The sequence below is a fragment of the Bombina bombina genome, chromosome 5, assembly GCF_027579735.1.
Source record: "Bombina bombina isolate aBomBom1 chromosome 5, aBomBom1.pri, whole genome shotgun sequence".
NCBI lineage: Eukaryota > Metazoa > Chordata > Amphibia > Anura > Bombinatoridae > Bombina > Bombina bombina.
The window spans coordinates 822,221,873-822,238,234 of NC_069503.1; the positions used below are offsets into that span (position 1 = coordinate 822,221,873).

The following is a 16,362-nucleotide window of genomic DNA, read 5'->3' on the forward strand; positions in this document are numbered from 1 at the left end:
GAGATAACTGTTTTATCCCCTGCTTACTTGGAGACCAGGAAAAAGAAATGGCAAAGGTGTCTGGTGTGAAAGCGATATTTTTGAGTTCTAAATTACCACGCTATGTTACATTAGATTATTTTTCATTCACATGACATCTATTGTGTCCTCTCTTGACAACACGACTCATACCATATAGCACTGAAACCACATTGACCCGTGCCAGTGATTAGAAGTGATGCCTTTTCCGCTAGCTCCTTGTCATTGTGCTGATTGGTGGTCTATGTATTAAATGGGCGGGGTCATCGTGCCCTTCTGATACCCTATTGGCTGCGACGCGTAGTGGAGGGTTCGTTTGTGTCCACGAGGGGGGAGCTGCAGCTTTTGCAGCTGGTCTGCTGTGCACTGGGCCGGACAGCTCTAGCTGTGCAGTCCGGCGCTTTGCAGCTGACGCGTGGCTGTATATAGAAAACCCGGAGCTGTAGAAACAAAGGTATGTAATTCTGTACGGAACGAATTTCGTGCCTTCTTAAAATGGCAGAAGGCAGACTGGTGCAACAATTCTATTTTGCAAGAATATGAAAAAATATTTATTGATTGCACATATAGGTCGTTGCGAGACGCCATGTTTTAAGTTAATGCTATGCTTGCTTGCAGTACTGAATAACCCGTTAGCTTTTGGGTCAAGCGCCCAGAGATACAGTAAATATATTTGCATAATTTGCAAGTGCTGCAGAATTGTGTTGGTTGGGTTAGATTGGGTATTGTATGTGGTAAAATTATATTGATGTGATGCGATAATAAAAAAATAAATACTGTTAAATCCTACAGAAATTGTAACTTTAAGAATTGACTGCATGAAAGGGTTTGCAGCGCCTTGCTTAGTAGTTTTACGTCTCACTCTGATAGTGAAAGGGTTAATCATTCATGGTGTACCAAATCTGCATCTTCTCGGGATGTGCTTCATTCATTGCGATGGTGCACTTCGCACTTCTCGTCCTTGTCCCATGTATGTACAGAATAGTGATTTCAGAAAAAAGGTGCCTTTGTTGGCTGCCCACTTTGTAATGTATGCATTTATTTAGTGATGTTGGCTACTGGTTCTCCTCTAGCTTGTGATCATCCTCCCCAGCCAGTGGCTTCTGCAATGCGGTGGGTGTGGTGATTATAGTAAATTGGAGATCTGGACCTCTGCAGTGCCAGCGCTCCCTGTCTCTCCGGCTTGGCATCTTCACCAAAAATCACTAAGGTCTCTTCTAGTATTCATCCTAGTTGAATTCCTATCAAGCTTCACTCTTATTAAGCAGAGCTGGTGAGTTTTAGACAGATGTGAGTTTATATAACAGTCTATAACAGCTATGGGATAGACGGTGCAATTACATTAAACTGGATTTGTTATTTGCTGTACCTAACTTTCTAGATTTGCTTCTTAGTTGAGCTTTGAGGATGTTAAAATCCAGTTGATTAAGTCTTGTTAGTTACCAGGCTAGATGCTTGTCATCCCATGACACTTTTTTTGTTAATGTGTATGGGTATTTGAGATTAATTCTAAAGTAGCTTATTTTACATTAAATATGTAAAATGAGTTCCTTATTTATACACACACACATATATTATAATGTGTGTGTGTGTTTATGTATGTATGTGTGTGTGTGTGTGTGTGTGTATATATAATATTTTTTGATTATTTTCATGAAATGTATTTTTTTATTTCTTGTATGAAATTTTCCTATGTCCTTGCTGAACTGAAATATGAAATACTCTTATTATCTTATTTTACAGTAAAATACAACTATTTGTTAATTACACAGTAAGCTGTGATCCAGTTACATTAAATAATAAAATTTGTAATTGAGCAGCTTTGATCAACTTTATATTTTGGGTATCTTATCTGCAGTGTTCAAAGTTGCTATATTTGGTTTGACAAACACTGTACACCCCTTCAGTAGGATTCTGTTTTCTATTACCTAAACATTTATTTTACAAATACATTTGCTATTCTGTTTCATTATGGAAACAATCTGCAATGTGTACAGTGTATAATTCATAATAATTTATCTGCAGCACATTCTTCAGCACCTTTTTGACACTTTACATCAGTTTTGCGATCAATTTGTCCCCTGCGTTTATAATTTATTTTCCTGGTTGCTTGTGACTATCTTAATGTTATGCTTTCAGATATTTCCCATCACCAGCTATTCCAACTTTAGAATATCTGCCAGTTTATAAGTAGTATTAGCCCATCTCTATTTGACATGATGTATGATTACTTATGATTTTATACTAAATGGGAATACTGAGCAATTTACACGGTTCAAGGTTTCCTGTAAGCAGCTGAATCACACAAATATAATCCACATTGCTTCATGCATTTTGCTGTGAATTAAATATCATTTCATGTATGGTATGTTTATGGTCAAAGCATATCTCACATATAAATAACAAATAGTGCTGTTCATTGGTGCTTGTATACATCTTTAGGATGAGAATCCCTTTAATGATGGCACAAAGTTACCTCTAATAATGTATACGAATAAAATGTCTTCAGAAAGTTATCTCTAATGTATTTAACTAAAATGTTTTGAAGGAGCATAGCTAAATTGCTGCTAGACATATATATTCCCTGGTTACAAAATACAATTTGAAGAGACAGTTGCTCTGATTTCCATGACTACCTGGTGTTTTTCTCTGTTATACATTTGAACTTTTCCATCAGCATAATGCTGACATAATGTGTAGACTCCACAACTAAATATCACTTTTAGGATCTATTTGTTGTGGAATAGTCAAGCCCAGCTCCTGTCTTTTTAATAGTTACAGAAGTCAGAACATACTTTTTTTTTTTTTGTCTTCTTGCTTGAAGAATAAAAAATCTGACTGGACCTAATTCACATTTTGTCCAATTATGGGTTCCACCCGGCCGGTGTTTTTTCCTGAGAAGGTGGCAACCCTATGCCCAACACAGAATGTTTTGAATTTCTTGCAGCTTTGGAACTTGAGGACACCACAGAGATAATTTTTTTTTTTTTACTTTCTATAAGATCTGTATAGAATTTATAAGAAATCTTAGGAACCAAAAGCAATCTTGGTAATCTGCATTTTATTCGTCCAGACTTTTGGGGAAATTGTAGCTTTTTGAAATAACCCTTCGGCAGTGTAACACATGCCTGTATTATAAAATGCATTTTTATAGTACCTTGACCTTCTTTCTATATGTGCTGCTTTGTCACTACCTGCATTCACTAGTATGAAGTACGTATTGTAAGAGGGAATCGTCATGGTGCGCACTGCTTGGCCATTTGCTCTGACGTCACCGCAGCTCAGGGAATATAGGGTGTGGCACTCAGGCACTGTCTGATTTTTCTGTATGATTTCACATCACTAATTAAGTGCATCTGTCTGGTCCCATTCTGGATACTGCAGTAAACTGCCTAGGGCATGAGGTTTTTAGTATTTCTTATAAATATTTGCTTGTAGTGAGCGAAAGTGAGTTTTAGTGAAATTAAATTATATTAAATATACATTCTTCATCTGTGCAACTCCTAAAAGAACGAGTCAAAATAACCTATTAACAACTACATAGTAAAATGTAATATTAATACATGTTATGTCTTGCATACCTACATTTTGATACATTTTTCTTTCTAGTTTGTTCAGTGATCAAACTGCATAATTGCTGGGAAAATATAGGCTTTTCTATTTTGCATGTGTTTTTAAATTAGACACTTGGCTTTTATTGTATAGGCAAATCACTTGTGGCTGATAAATCTCCCAAGGGAGGGGTAAAGTAGAGGTTGGGTAAATAATTGATTGTGCACTCCCCACTGCATGGCTTAGAGGACTTTAGCAAATCACCAAAGAATATTATTTGTTGTGCTATACCATACGATTATGTATGTTGGACAATATATGATAAGCTTATTCTCCAAGGTGCTAAGGAAACCCCAGATGTGATTACAAAATAAGTGTTAGGGACTTGCCCTAGAGCCAGAACCATTATCTTTAAACATTCACAAAGTAGAGATTTGGTATCTTCTCTTCTTTAAATAGCTCTAGTAAATGGAGACTTGCATTGGGGGCTGGGTGCTGACTCCAGTATCAAGGTGGACACTTTTTTATTTTACAAAGAAAAAAAGGACATTGCACTGTTTATCTGACATGAGGTTTTGACAGGAATTTGCTGGCTAAAATAAAGAATATTATTTAGCGTTGTCTTTTGATAGGAGATTAATTTAGAATTCCTATGTTCCCATGACAATAAAAGGAAAAAAACTGTTCTGCAGCATGATTAGGAAACAAAAAAAAAACAGATCTGGGATTTCATGTATTTATTGCTTTTTGCGTAATTATCTTAACTGCATACAGTCAAAATAATTTTTAGCAAGCTTCTGGTATTGCCGTGGCAACAGTGTACACCCATCCATAGAAACATTGGTACAAGGAAACCTGAAGATATAATTATACTCTTCCCCATTCTGTACATGAGTTAGCAGATGATAAATGAGTCACATCATAGATCATTGGTTTGTCTTTAATATTTCAAATTATCAACTATAGACCTAAATGGACAAAGTGATGATTGGAAGAGCATTTTGTCAAACTAACCACAGGAAAAAAATAATCTTAATTAGGCATAATTATATTATTACCTGAGATGTCACTTATGTAGCTGCGATAATTGTTTGCTATCAGATTGAGTCTGCTGTGTAAAAATATAAAGAAATACGTAGCACCGCACAGTAGATTAACGAGAGCAATAGCAACATTTTTCAATTTATGTGTATACCCATTGGTTGCAGTCAATGAACAATTCACAATTCAATTAAAGGGACACTGAAACCACATTTTATTTTTCGTGATTCAGATAGAGCATAAAATTTGAAATTTTAAAATTAAAAAATTTTAAGCAACTTTCTAATTTACTCCTATTATCAAATTTGCTTCATTCTCTTGGTATCTTTATTTGAAATGCAAAAATGTAAGTTTAGATGCCGGCCCATTTTTGGTGAACAACCTTCGGGGTTGTTTTTGCTGATTGGTGGATAAATTCATCCACCAATAAAAAAGTGCTGTACAGAGTCCTAAACCAAAAAAATAAATCTTTTTTTTTTTTTTTTCAAATAAAGATAGCAAGAGAACGAAGAAAAATTGATAATAGGAGTAAATTAGAAAGTTGCTTAAAATTGCATGCTCTTTCTGAATCACGGAAGAGAAAAGATTTGGGTTCAGTGTCCCTTTAATCATTTGTTTATGTTACTTAAGTGAGAATCAGCAAAAATATATTTATGGGTTTTAAAAATATTATTTTTTGAAGTTTACATTTTTGATATGTTATATTCTTGCACTTTTTAGTTAAAGTTTGATCTTTAAACTCCTTCAGCAGTATTTTTTTGGCCGAAGATTTTTAGAATCTATATTATAAATACATATTTACATTTCCCTAGGTCTCAGACTTTCTTCTTGGTGCTTTATTATTTTTGACAGATCATATTTCATTTTGGGGGAACAATCAAAATGCACAGTTCTAATTTAGTTTGCTGTCTGTATTTCTGTCAGATATTATTTGACAAAAACAAATTATTCTTTACAAATAAATTTTGGTATTAGTGGATTATGCAGTCTTAATATGATTTTTAAAGCTGCGTATGTGTATATGTATGTGTGTATATATATATGTATATATATATATGTGTGTGTGTGTATATATGTATATGTATATATGTGTATGTATATATGTATGTATATATATATATGTATGTGTGCATATATGTGTGTGTATGTGTATGCATATATATATGTGTGTGTGTGTATGTGTGTGTATGTATATATATATATATATATATATATATATATATATATATATATAGCACATGCGCGAAACGCGTCAGCTCAATATCACCTAACCTTGTACACCACCGAGTGTCTTATCACCTATGCCTGAATAAACCCACTTGGTTGTAACTGATCCAGTTGGTCCTCGTTTTCTTGTTGCTTTTATATATATATATATATATATATATATATATATATATATATATATATATATATATTTTTTTTTTTTGTATATATAACATTTTGGGTCTGGGTAGTTCTAAACAGCTAATTAGCATTATTACAGGACTTGCATGAATAAAATTTGTATGATACAGTGAATTGCCATGGTAACAATAAGTGCAATAGCAGACTAACCGTTTAACAAATCTTGTGTATTGATGCTTATTCAAATGCCCAGTTAACAATCTTGATGCATGTTTTGGTCTTTTAAGGTGAAGCCACCGAGGGATTAAAGATCTGTTTAGAATTTAGGAGCCAGAAGAATATTTAGGAGCCAAAAATACATTTAGGAGCCAGACAGTGGTATTTGTATTTAGATATATGCAGAATAACCCAAATAGGAGCCAGGGATACAATTCTAGGAGCCAATGGCTCCCAGGGTTTGTCAACAGTTTATAAAAAGTTAGGTGATAGAGGTTTTGGAAGAAGGGGGGAAATAAGGAGCTCAGTTTTGGAGAGATTTGGTTTAAAGGGACATTAAACACTTTGAGATGGTAATATAAAATGATGATACATTATATATATATATATATATATATATATATATATACTGTATGTGTGTGTGTATGTATATGTGTGTATATATATATATATATATATATATATATATATATATATAACTGCAATATACTTTCATTATTTATGTTGTCCCCTCTTCCTGTAATTCCATTTTGAAATTGTGTGCATTTCCGTTTCTGTTAGAAATGCAAGTGCAGAAGACTGTCATATTCCATACAGCGATTGACTGAACACTCTAGTGACCTATTTATAACTGTCCCTAACTGGCCACAGTATCTATGTTACATACCTTAGAAGACGGAAAAAAAAGCTTTAAAAAAATAAAAAAATATATTATTAAAATTGTATAGAAAAAAGTTACATTTTTGTGGATAGATTAAGTCCTGTGCAAGGATGTTTGTTTGCATTTGTATTTACAAGAAAAGGGTAAGCCAGCGAGTCATTCAAAGCGCTTATTGTTTAAAGTGATGGTAAACTTACCTCCTAGTTCTATCAAGCATACCATTATGGGTGCAAAATAAGTATAAGCTTAATTCATCATTTTTTATAAGTTATCGTGTATATCAAGTTATCACCTTTAGAATGGATTTTCTGAACGTTCTCTAATTCAACCCGTATATGTATTTTTTTTTTTCACTCTTGGTCACGTTTTTTTCGGCACCAATTGAAAATCCGGCCATTCGGCGTGGTCCCACTGCGTCATCTGCCCCTTTACTCCTCTACGCATGCTCTGTTAAATTGCTTTAAAGATTATTATTCGCGCTCCCTTTTCGCGCATGCGTCTTACTTCCAAGTAAGGAATCCTTTCCTACGTCATCTGCTTGTTACGGATGGCTTTGATACAGAAAAGATCATCACTTGATTTCCCAAAGTGTTCATCAGAAGAAAGTGCTGCATTCGTTCGATATTATAATGCTTTAAATTATATTTTAACATTGCCGTTATGCGCATGCGCAAGTGAGACTGCAGCGTGAACGCGCATTTGAGAAACACAGATAGCGGGTGGGAGCGCTCAAGACGTCACAACCATAAGAAGACGGAAGTAGGACTTAGGAGGAGTCGTGAGCTAAGCGGTAGGGACTTTTAAATATAATTTTCAAGGGAAAATGTTGAAGTAATCGAAAAGAAAACTTAGCGACTTGATTAGGGACATATGGATAAATTCTAGATTGTGTTGAATAAAGTCAAACTTTACCTTCACTTTAAAATAGAAAATTAACTTTTATTTCAACAGGATACAAAAATAGTAGATATTTGCTTACAGTAAATGTTGGAGGTGCATTGCTTGAAGGGGCGTGTACAAGTGGCATATAAAATGCACAGCTGGTAATTTTAAAATATCAGAATCATGGTTAAATGGACACTCAAGTCAAAATAAACTTTTATGATTCAGATAGAGCAGCAATTTTAAGACACTTTCCAATTTACTTCCATTATCAAATTTTGCGCATTCTTTTTATATTCACACTTTCTGGGGAGCAAGATCCTACTGAACCTGTGAACAAGCTCACAGGGTATACGTATACTAGTCTTTGATTGGCTGATGTCTGTCACATGATACAGGGGCTGGGAAATGGGAGAAAAAATACATTTTGTCAGAAAAAAAATTACTGCTTATTTGAAATTCAGAGTAAGTGGTATTTTCTTTTTATTATGCACTTGCTAAATATGTAATTTTACTGCATTGAGGAGTTCTTTAATATACTTGTTTTTGCATAAAATGTTTTAATCTGATACCCAGTAAGCCTCATGCATGCACATTTGTCTTCCCAGTATGATCTGAGTGCTGTTGGCGATGGCACAGCGGTAGGTAGGATCTTTTGAAGGCTGCATGTTTATTAATGGCACTAGTGGTGGTCAACTTTTTTAAGACATTAGCAATTTGGATTTTTTTGGTGTGTGGAACTGCTATTACAATATATATAAATAAATATATATATATATATACATACAGGTGTATATGTGCGTATGTGTGTGTATATATATATATGTATATATATATATATACATACAGGTGTATATGTGCGTATGTGTGTGTATATATATATATATATATATATATATATATATATACATACAGGTGTATATGTGCGTATGTGTGTGTATATATATATATATATGTATATATATATATATATACATACAGGTGTATATGTGCGTATGTGTGTGTATATATATATATATATGTATATATATATATATACATACAGGTGCATATGTGCGTATGTGTGTGTATATATATATATATATATATATATATATATATATATACATACAGGTGTATATGTGCGTATGTGTGTGTATATATATATATATATATATGTATATATATATATATACATACAGGTGTATATGTGCGTATGTGTGTGTATATATATATATGTATATATATATATATATACATACAGGTGTATATGTGCGTATGTGTGTGTATATATATATATATGTTTCTGTATATTCAGTTAATCAATTCTTATCAAGATAAGTGCCTTAAACAAATATTATTATTATATTATCATTATTCATGGAAGATTTGCAGTTTGGGTAGGGCATAAACACTGAAAAGAAATACAGTATATTAGAGGATGGCAAATGTATATGAAAACTAGTAAGAATATTGAGGGGTCAGTCACACTGTAATCTAAAGGGTTAAGAACCAGAAGCAAGTAAATATATTGAAATTCACAATCAGCTAAACAAAGGCATTGTTTTTTATTCAATATGACCAGATTGATTATTGCTGAAAAAGGTTTTTCTGCTATGAGTTCTTCTATAAAAATAAATTCTTAATACAAAAAAAAATAAAAAAAAGAACCAGTAGCAAAAGTCTAGGAGCTATGACTTTTGGGGATCTTGCCCTGATTTGATATGGTTATATTGTGATTATGAGGTTAAAAACTCTAGGGCTGATACCCGTGTCCTCGTAACACAATGCTTTATACATTACTCCTCAAGAAACTACTGACTTAGTATTCAGAGTTGTCCTTTGTACATTATTTCATGAAAAAAACCAACACAATTCATTGCAAATGATCTCTGTTACGGATACGTTACAGTACTTGGTTTAACAACTATCCTGAGACAAAGAGTGGCTCCCAGGCCTTTTTAGGCTTTTAAAGGGAAAAGTTGAGCTATCCAACTACACATAATAGACTTGGAACAAGATTTTACCATTAAAATCGTGACATGAAACTTGATGGTTTGTTGCTTTTTGGACTTGGCTGTCACCAGGCAATGGTTTAGGCTGTTTATAGGCATTATTCTGTGTTTTTTTGTCTGTACCAAAGCAGGTTATATAGAGGAGCATAACCGCAACGCACAATGGAGGCTTATTTTCTTTTTCTCATTATATAGAAAAAACTACCTGTTTGTGTTGTGTGCACTGAAATGAACGCTAAACATTGTAGTTTTTAATACAGTGTAACAGCAAAATAAAATTTGTTTAGCACAAATTGTAAGTACCGTTAATACAAAAAATAATACAAATCATACCACTTCTGATAGTTTAAGTACATATGGAATTATAGTTGTGGGGTATAGTAAAGCAGGACAGGTTTTTGTGATAGCAAGTACACCTGTGCACTCAAAGGAGAGGCAGAGTAAGTCTGTCTTTCCTGACTGCAGGCACAGTTATTATTATGATGCACAATATCATCAGGATCCCAGGCAGAATGACACTGTGCAGATATGGGAAGCAATTATCCCTATGATGCTGCACAAATGCATAATGATCAGTAATGCACAACAGGTGGCCTTGAGGAAAGATTTGGTTAATCCAAATGGCTGTGCCGGTGGTTGATGTCGGTGCCTGTTTAGTATTTTGCAACATACTGTTAGGCAGAATTGCAGTACTGTCAGGTCTCACAAACCCACTGGCCAGGCCCAGTTTTTCAAGCATCACTGTTGTTGTTTTTTTTTATCCCCGATTTTATAAGCCACCCAGAATATTGGGAATTATTAAAGAAGAACACACACATTATATATATATATATATATATATATATATATATATATATATATATATATATATATATATATATATATATATATATATATATATATATATATAAATAAAATCGTCTGAGGAAGGGGAGTGTATCCCCGAAACGTCACGCTTTAAAGATTAAAATTCACTTATCTAAAAGACCAGCGAGTGCCTTCTTCTCTCTCTCTCTCTCTCTCTCTCTCTCTCTCTCTCTATCTATCTATCTATCTATCTATCTATCTATCTATCTATCTATCTATCTATATACATAAATCTCACAACATCCATATTGTGAGATTTATGCAAAAGCATAACATACCTATGCACATATCAGATCTGGCATTTGCCTGTTTGTAAAGTTCTATGGTTAATTAGCCATCATGATGCAACTGTGTTATTGAAAGAAAGATGTTTAATTTGTTGCAAACATGATAAAAAGTAATAATTAAAAAAAAAACTAGATAAGCTATTCATATAATTTTGCTGACAATATTAGAAATGTCTTCAAATAAAATGTTTTATTTTCAGAGGCAGTACTTTTAATTATGTCTTATTGAATGTTATAATTTTTTAAATGTCTTTTGTGTACTTATCTAAACATTTTATTAATATTTGTTTGATTCTTGAATAGGTAATTGGATTCCAAGAATCCCTTGATCTGAACACCTGGAAAATGTATTTTCTTTGCAAAACATAAATTGCATGGCTAAATTGCATGACTGAATACTGAAATTGATGTAAAAGCAGAGATGGTCCTATTTACATTCCTTTGAAAGGCATGAATATATTGAGGGCCCCACGGGCTTTAGAAGATTATTAAACCTTGATGAAAAATAATTTTGAAAAGGTCTTACTGACTTTTCTTCAAATGGCAAAATATGCAGTGTACTTGAAAAGGCAGGCTGCATCTGTATGGCATATCATACAAGCGTTTTGTACAGTCACCTATTAGTGCTCGCTAAAATATTCCTTTTTGGGGAAAAAAAATAAAATTTAAAAGTCATTTTATTTTTATAAATTAAAACTTAGTTGAAAAAAAGAAATAAAATAAGAAATCAAATGAACAAAATAAACAATGTAACTATTGAGTCTTTCCCCCTATTTAGTATATCAGATACTGGTATAATATACTGATAAAGTAATATTCAGAGGGAATGGTGCTTATGCATAAGGTTCAAAACTTGAAAAGGAGTGGAAAACAGAGGAAATTCCACAGAAAAGGATGCATATATAGCACTCTAGGCCCAGACTAGTGGGTAGGAGTTACCAGAAATGGTTAAAACATAACCTTTATTGAAATAAAATAAGTTAAAATAGGGTCGCAAACAATTTAAAAATTCAAGATATTAGCAACACGATAATGTATAAGAGTGGTATGATTGGACAATATATATGGCCTTGATGTTAGTATAGTCCACAATATCACCCTTAACTGTCTAATTGCACAAATAGTCTCCTCCTCACGTCAAGAAGTGTGGAAGAACAATAACTATACAGATACTAAAAGTGAAATACCAGTTAACATAAATAAGTTAGGTAAAAAAGTTCATAGGTATGTGGTGCTAGGATACATGTCCGACAATACTATAATACCATGCCAGTTAGTAAGAAGAATACCCTTCTATCTCAAAATAACACTATATAGTGTTCCTCACTAATTATACATTGCGATAAACCTTTGATAAAGCCTGGAGGGGCGAAACGAGTCAGGGGACAGCATAGAGCACTTGGGGGCTCTTCTTCCATTTTTTAACTCAAGATATTAGCATTACCAGTGATAGCACATGTCTCTGTTGAGACACACGCTCCTACCAATGCACTATTTAACTCTTAGATCAATGTATACTGTTGTGGTGTCTGGGTTATGCCAGATATAGATTAAGTGAGCATTATAAGCCAGGCTAGAGATTGTCTTAATAATTTATTATCTCCGTTGCGTGCATAAACTGTAGTTTTTAGGATTCTGTCCCAAGGGTATCAACTAGAGTTAAAAAATTCTCTCCCAAGGGGGAGGTTTCTTCTTTCACAATGTCTGTAGATCAGATAAAAAGAGAGGCATTCTTACGTTGTGTAAAAGACCTCTCTATTATGGGAGTAATTCGTCCAGTTCCAATACTGGAACAGTGGCAGTGGTTTTACGCAAATCTTTTCGTGGTTCCCAAAAAAGAGGGAACGTTCAGACCCATTTTAGATCTCAAGAGTCTAAACAAGTTTCTCAGAGTCCCATCCTTCAAGATGGAGACTATTCGAACAATTCTACCATTGGTCCAGGAGGGTCAATATATAACTACCGTGGACTTGAAGGATGCATACCTTCATATTCCTATTCACAAGGATCATCATCAGTTCCTAAGGTTTGCCTTCCTGGACAAACATTTTCAGTTCGTGGCTCTTCCCTTCGGGTTGGCCACAGCGCCCAGGATCTTCACGAAGCTTCTAGGGTCCCTTCTGGCGGTTCTCAGGCCGCGGGGTATTGCAGTGGTGCCTTATCTAGACGATATTCTGATCCAGGCGTCGTCTTACCATCTGACAAAGTCTCATACAGACATGGTTCTGTCCTTTCTAAGGACTAACGTGTGGAAGGTGAATCTAGAAAAGAATTCATTAATTCCACAGACCAAGGTTCCCTTCCTGGGAACTCTAATAGATTCCATATCTATGAAAATTTTCTTGACAGAAGTCAGAAAGTTAAAAATCCTGAATACATGCCGAGCAATTCAGTCCAATCCTCGGCCATCAGTGGCCCAATGCATGAAGGTAATTGGATTGATGGTGGCGGCAATGGACATCATTCCGTTTACTCATTTTCATCTCAGACCACTACAGCTGAGCATGCTCAGACAGTGGAATGGAGATTATGCAAATTTGTCTCCTCAGATAGATCTGGATCAGGAGACAAGAGACTCTCTTCTTTGGTGGTTGTCTCAGGATCATCTGTCCCAAGGGACGTGCTTCCGCAGACCTTCATGGGTGATAGTGACGACGGACGCCAGCCTTCTAGGTTGGGGTGCGGTCTGGAATTCCCTGAAGGCTCAGGGGGTGTGGACTCAGTCGGAGTCACTTCTTCCAATCAATATTCTGGAATTGAGCAATATTCATTGCGCTTCAGGCATGGCCTCATTTGGCCTCGGCCAAATTAGTTTGCTTTCAGTCGGACAACATCACGACTGTGGCCTACATCAATCATCAAGGAGGAACAAGGAGTTCCTTAGCGATGACAGAAGTATCCAAGATAATTTGGTGGGCAGAGGCCCACTCTTGTTATCTGTCAGCAATCTACATCCCAAGAGTGGACAACTGGGAAGCAGACTTTTTAAGCAGACAGACGTTTCATCCGGGGGAGTGGGAACTCCATCCGGAGGTCTTTGCCAATCTGGTCCTCAGATGGGGCAGACCGGAGTTGGATCTCGTCAGAATGCCAAGCTTCTAAGATACGGATCCAGGTCAAGGGATCCTCAGGCCGAACTGATAGATGCCTTGGTCGTTCAACCTAGCTTATGTGTTTCCACCGTTTGCTCTCCTACCTCGGGTGATTGCTCGGATCAAACAGGAGAGGGCTTCAGTAATTCTAATCGCGCATGCGTGGCCTCGCAGGACTTGGTATGCCGATCTAGTGGACATGTCCTCTCTGCCGCCGTGGAACCTTCCATTGAGGCAGGACCTTCTCATTCAGGGACCTTTTCAATACCCCAATCTAGTTTCTCTGCAGCTGACTGCTTGGAGATTGAACGCTTGATTTTTTCTAAGCGGGAGTTCTCTGATTCGGTCATTGATACTTTGATTCAGACATGTAAGCCTGTTACTAGAAAGATCTATCATAAGATATGGCGCAGATATCTTTATTGGTGTGAATCCAATGGCTACTCATGGAGTAGAATTAGGATTCCCAGAATTCTGTCTTTTATCCAAGAAGGATTGGAGAAAGGATTATTAGCAAGTTCCTTAAAGGGACAAATATCTGCTTTATCCATTTTATTACACAAACGTTTGGCAGAGGTTCCAGACGTTCAGTCTTTTTGTCAGACTCTGACCAGAATCAAACCTGTGTTTAGACCCATTGCTCCACCCTGGAGTTTGAATTTAGTTCTTAAGGTTCTTCAGTCGGTTCCGTTTGAACCCATGCATTCCATAGATATTAAGTTGTTATCTTGGAAAGTTTTGTTTTTGGTTTCTATTTCTTTTGCTCGTAAAGTTTCTGAGCTTTCAGCGTTACAATGTGACTCGCCTTATCTTATCTTCCATTCTGATAAGGTGGTTTTGCGTACCAAACCTGGATTCCTTCCTAAGGTTGTTTCAAATAAGAATATTAATCAGGAAATTATTGTTCCTTCTCTATGTCCTAATCCTCCTAAGAAGGAGCGTCTGTTGCATAACTTGGACGTGGTCCGTGCCCTGAAGTTTTATTTGCAGGCGACTTAAGGATTTTCATCAATCATCTTCCTTGTTTGTTGTTTTGTCTGGAAGTCGTAGGGTCCAGAAAGCTATGGCTACCTCTTTCTTTTTGGCTGAAGAGTATCATCCATCTGGCATATGAGACTGCTGGACAGCAGCCTCCTGAACGAATTACGGCTCATTCCACTAGAGCTTCCTCATGGGCATTTAAAAAACGATGCTACTGTTGAACAGATTTGCAAGGCTTCAACTTGGTCGTCTCTTCATACCTTTTAAAAATTTTACAAATTTGATACTTTTGCTTCTTCTGAGGCTGGTTTTGGGAGAAAGGTTCTTCAAGCAGTGGTGCCTTCCGTTTAGGTTCCTGTCTTGTCCCTCCCTTTCATCCGTGTTCTATTGCTTTGGTATTGTATCCCACAAGTAAGGATGAAATCAGTGGACTCGTCTTATCTTGTAGAAGAAAAGGAAATTTATGCTTACCTGATAAATGTATTTCTTCTACGATATGACGAGTCCACGGCCCTCCCTGTCATTTTTTCTGACAGGTATATCTTTTTGTTAAACTTCAGTCACCTCTGCACCTTTGGCTTTTCCTTTCTCTTCCTAACTTCGGTCGAATGACTGGAGGTGGAGGGAAGGGAGGAGCTATATATACAGCTCTGCTGTGGTGCTCTTTGCCACTTCCTGTTAGCAGGAGGATAAATCCCACAAGTAAGGATGAAATCTGTGGACTCGTCATATCGTAGAAGAAATAAATTTCCTTTTTATTGGTCAACCCTGTTTGCAAAACAATTTAGACATAAAAACTAATGTTATTATATAGTGCCGCAATTGTGGATAAGCAGAGAAATTGAAGATGGCAATATTGATGAATTATTTGCCATGTAATGCTGCAGGGATGTTTAAGACTAGGCAAGGACATTTGTGTATGCAGCAGCTGGAAAGTTTAATTATAGTCTACAAGGCCTTTTAGGGATTAAGAGTTGATGCAAAGTGAATGGCAGCTGTGTGCCTAAAGCCAAAAGCAGGGAATTGTACAGAAAATGTATCCATATTAACAAATTAATAAACTCTGATTTTGTAATTTTATACATGGGATGTTTGAGTGTTGCCTGGCTTTTGCAATTTGTAAAGCTAGCAATTATTATATGTAATTGCAATTGTGCAGAATTATGTAATATATGGATAGTCTTTTATTTTAAATAAAATATATTGCTATATAGAATTAGGCAGCTAAAAGTTTACTTACCTTGAAAGTGCAGTTGTCCTCTTTGGTGCAAGTGGTGCAGTCTAATCACAGCATACCCAATTGCGCCATTCAACTAAATATATATAGATAGCGTGGATCATAAATACATTTGTATTTTTTTTATTATATGTGGCAAATAGACCAGTGGAAATAGTTTTAGGATTTTATATATCATGGATAGAGT

At 35.4% G+C, this 16,362-nt stretch overlaps 1 protein-coding gene across 8 annotated transcripts in view; it reads left to right on the forward strand.

Moving 5' to 3' along the window:
• The first annotated feature begins 326 nt into the window (after nucleotides 1–326).
• EPB41L3 (erythrocyte membrane protein band 4.1 like 3) overlaps nucleotides 327–16,362 on the forward strand; it is a 554,565-nt gene continuing 538,529 nt past the window's right edge. For 5 of the 8 annotated variants that reach the window (XM_053714936.1, XM_053714941.1, XM_053714938.1 and 2 more), the window contains exon 1: nucleotides 327–472. The gene's annotated coding sequence lies outside the window, so the exon portion shown is untranslated. Of the gene's footprint in view, nucleotides 473–1,266; nucleotides 1,292–16,362 lie in introns of those variants that run through there. The other 3 variants (XM_053714943.1, XM_053714944.1, XM_053714937.1) reach the window with 2 other exon arrangements.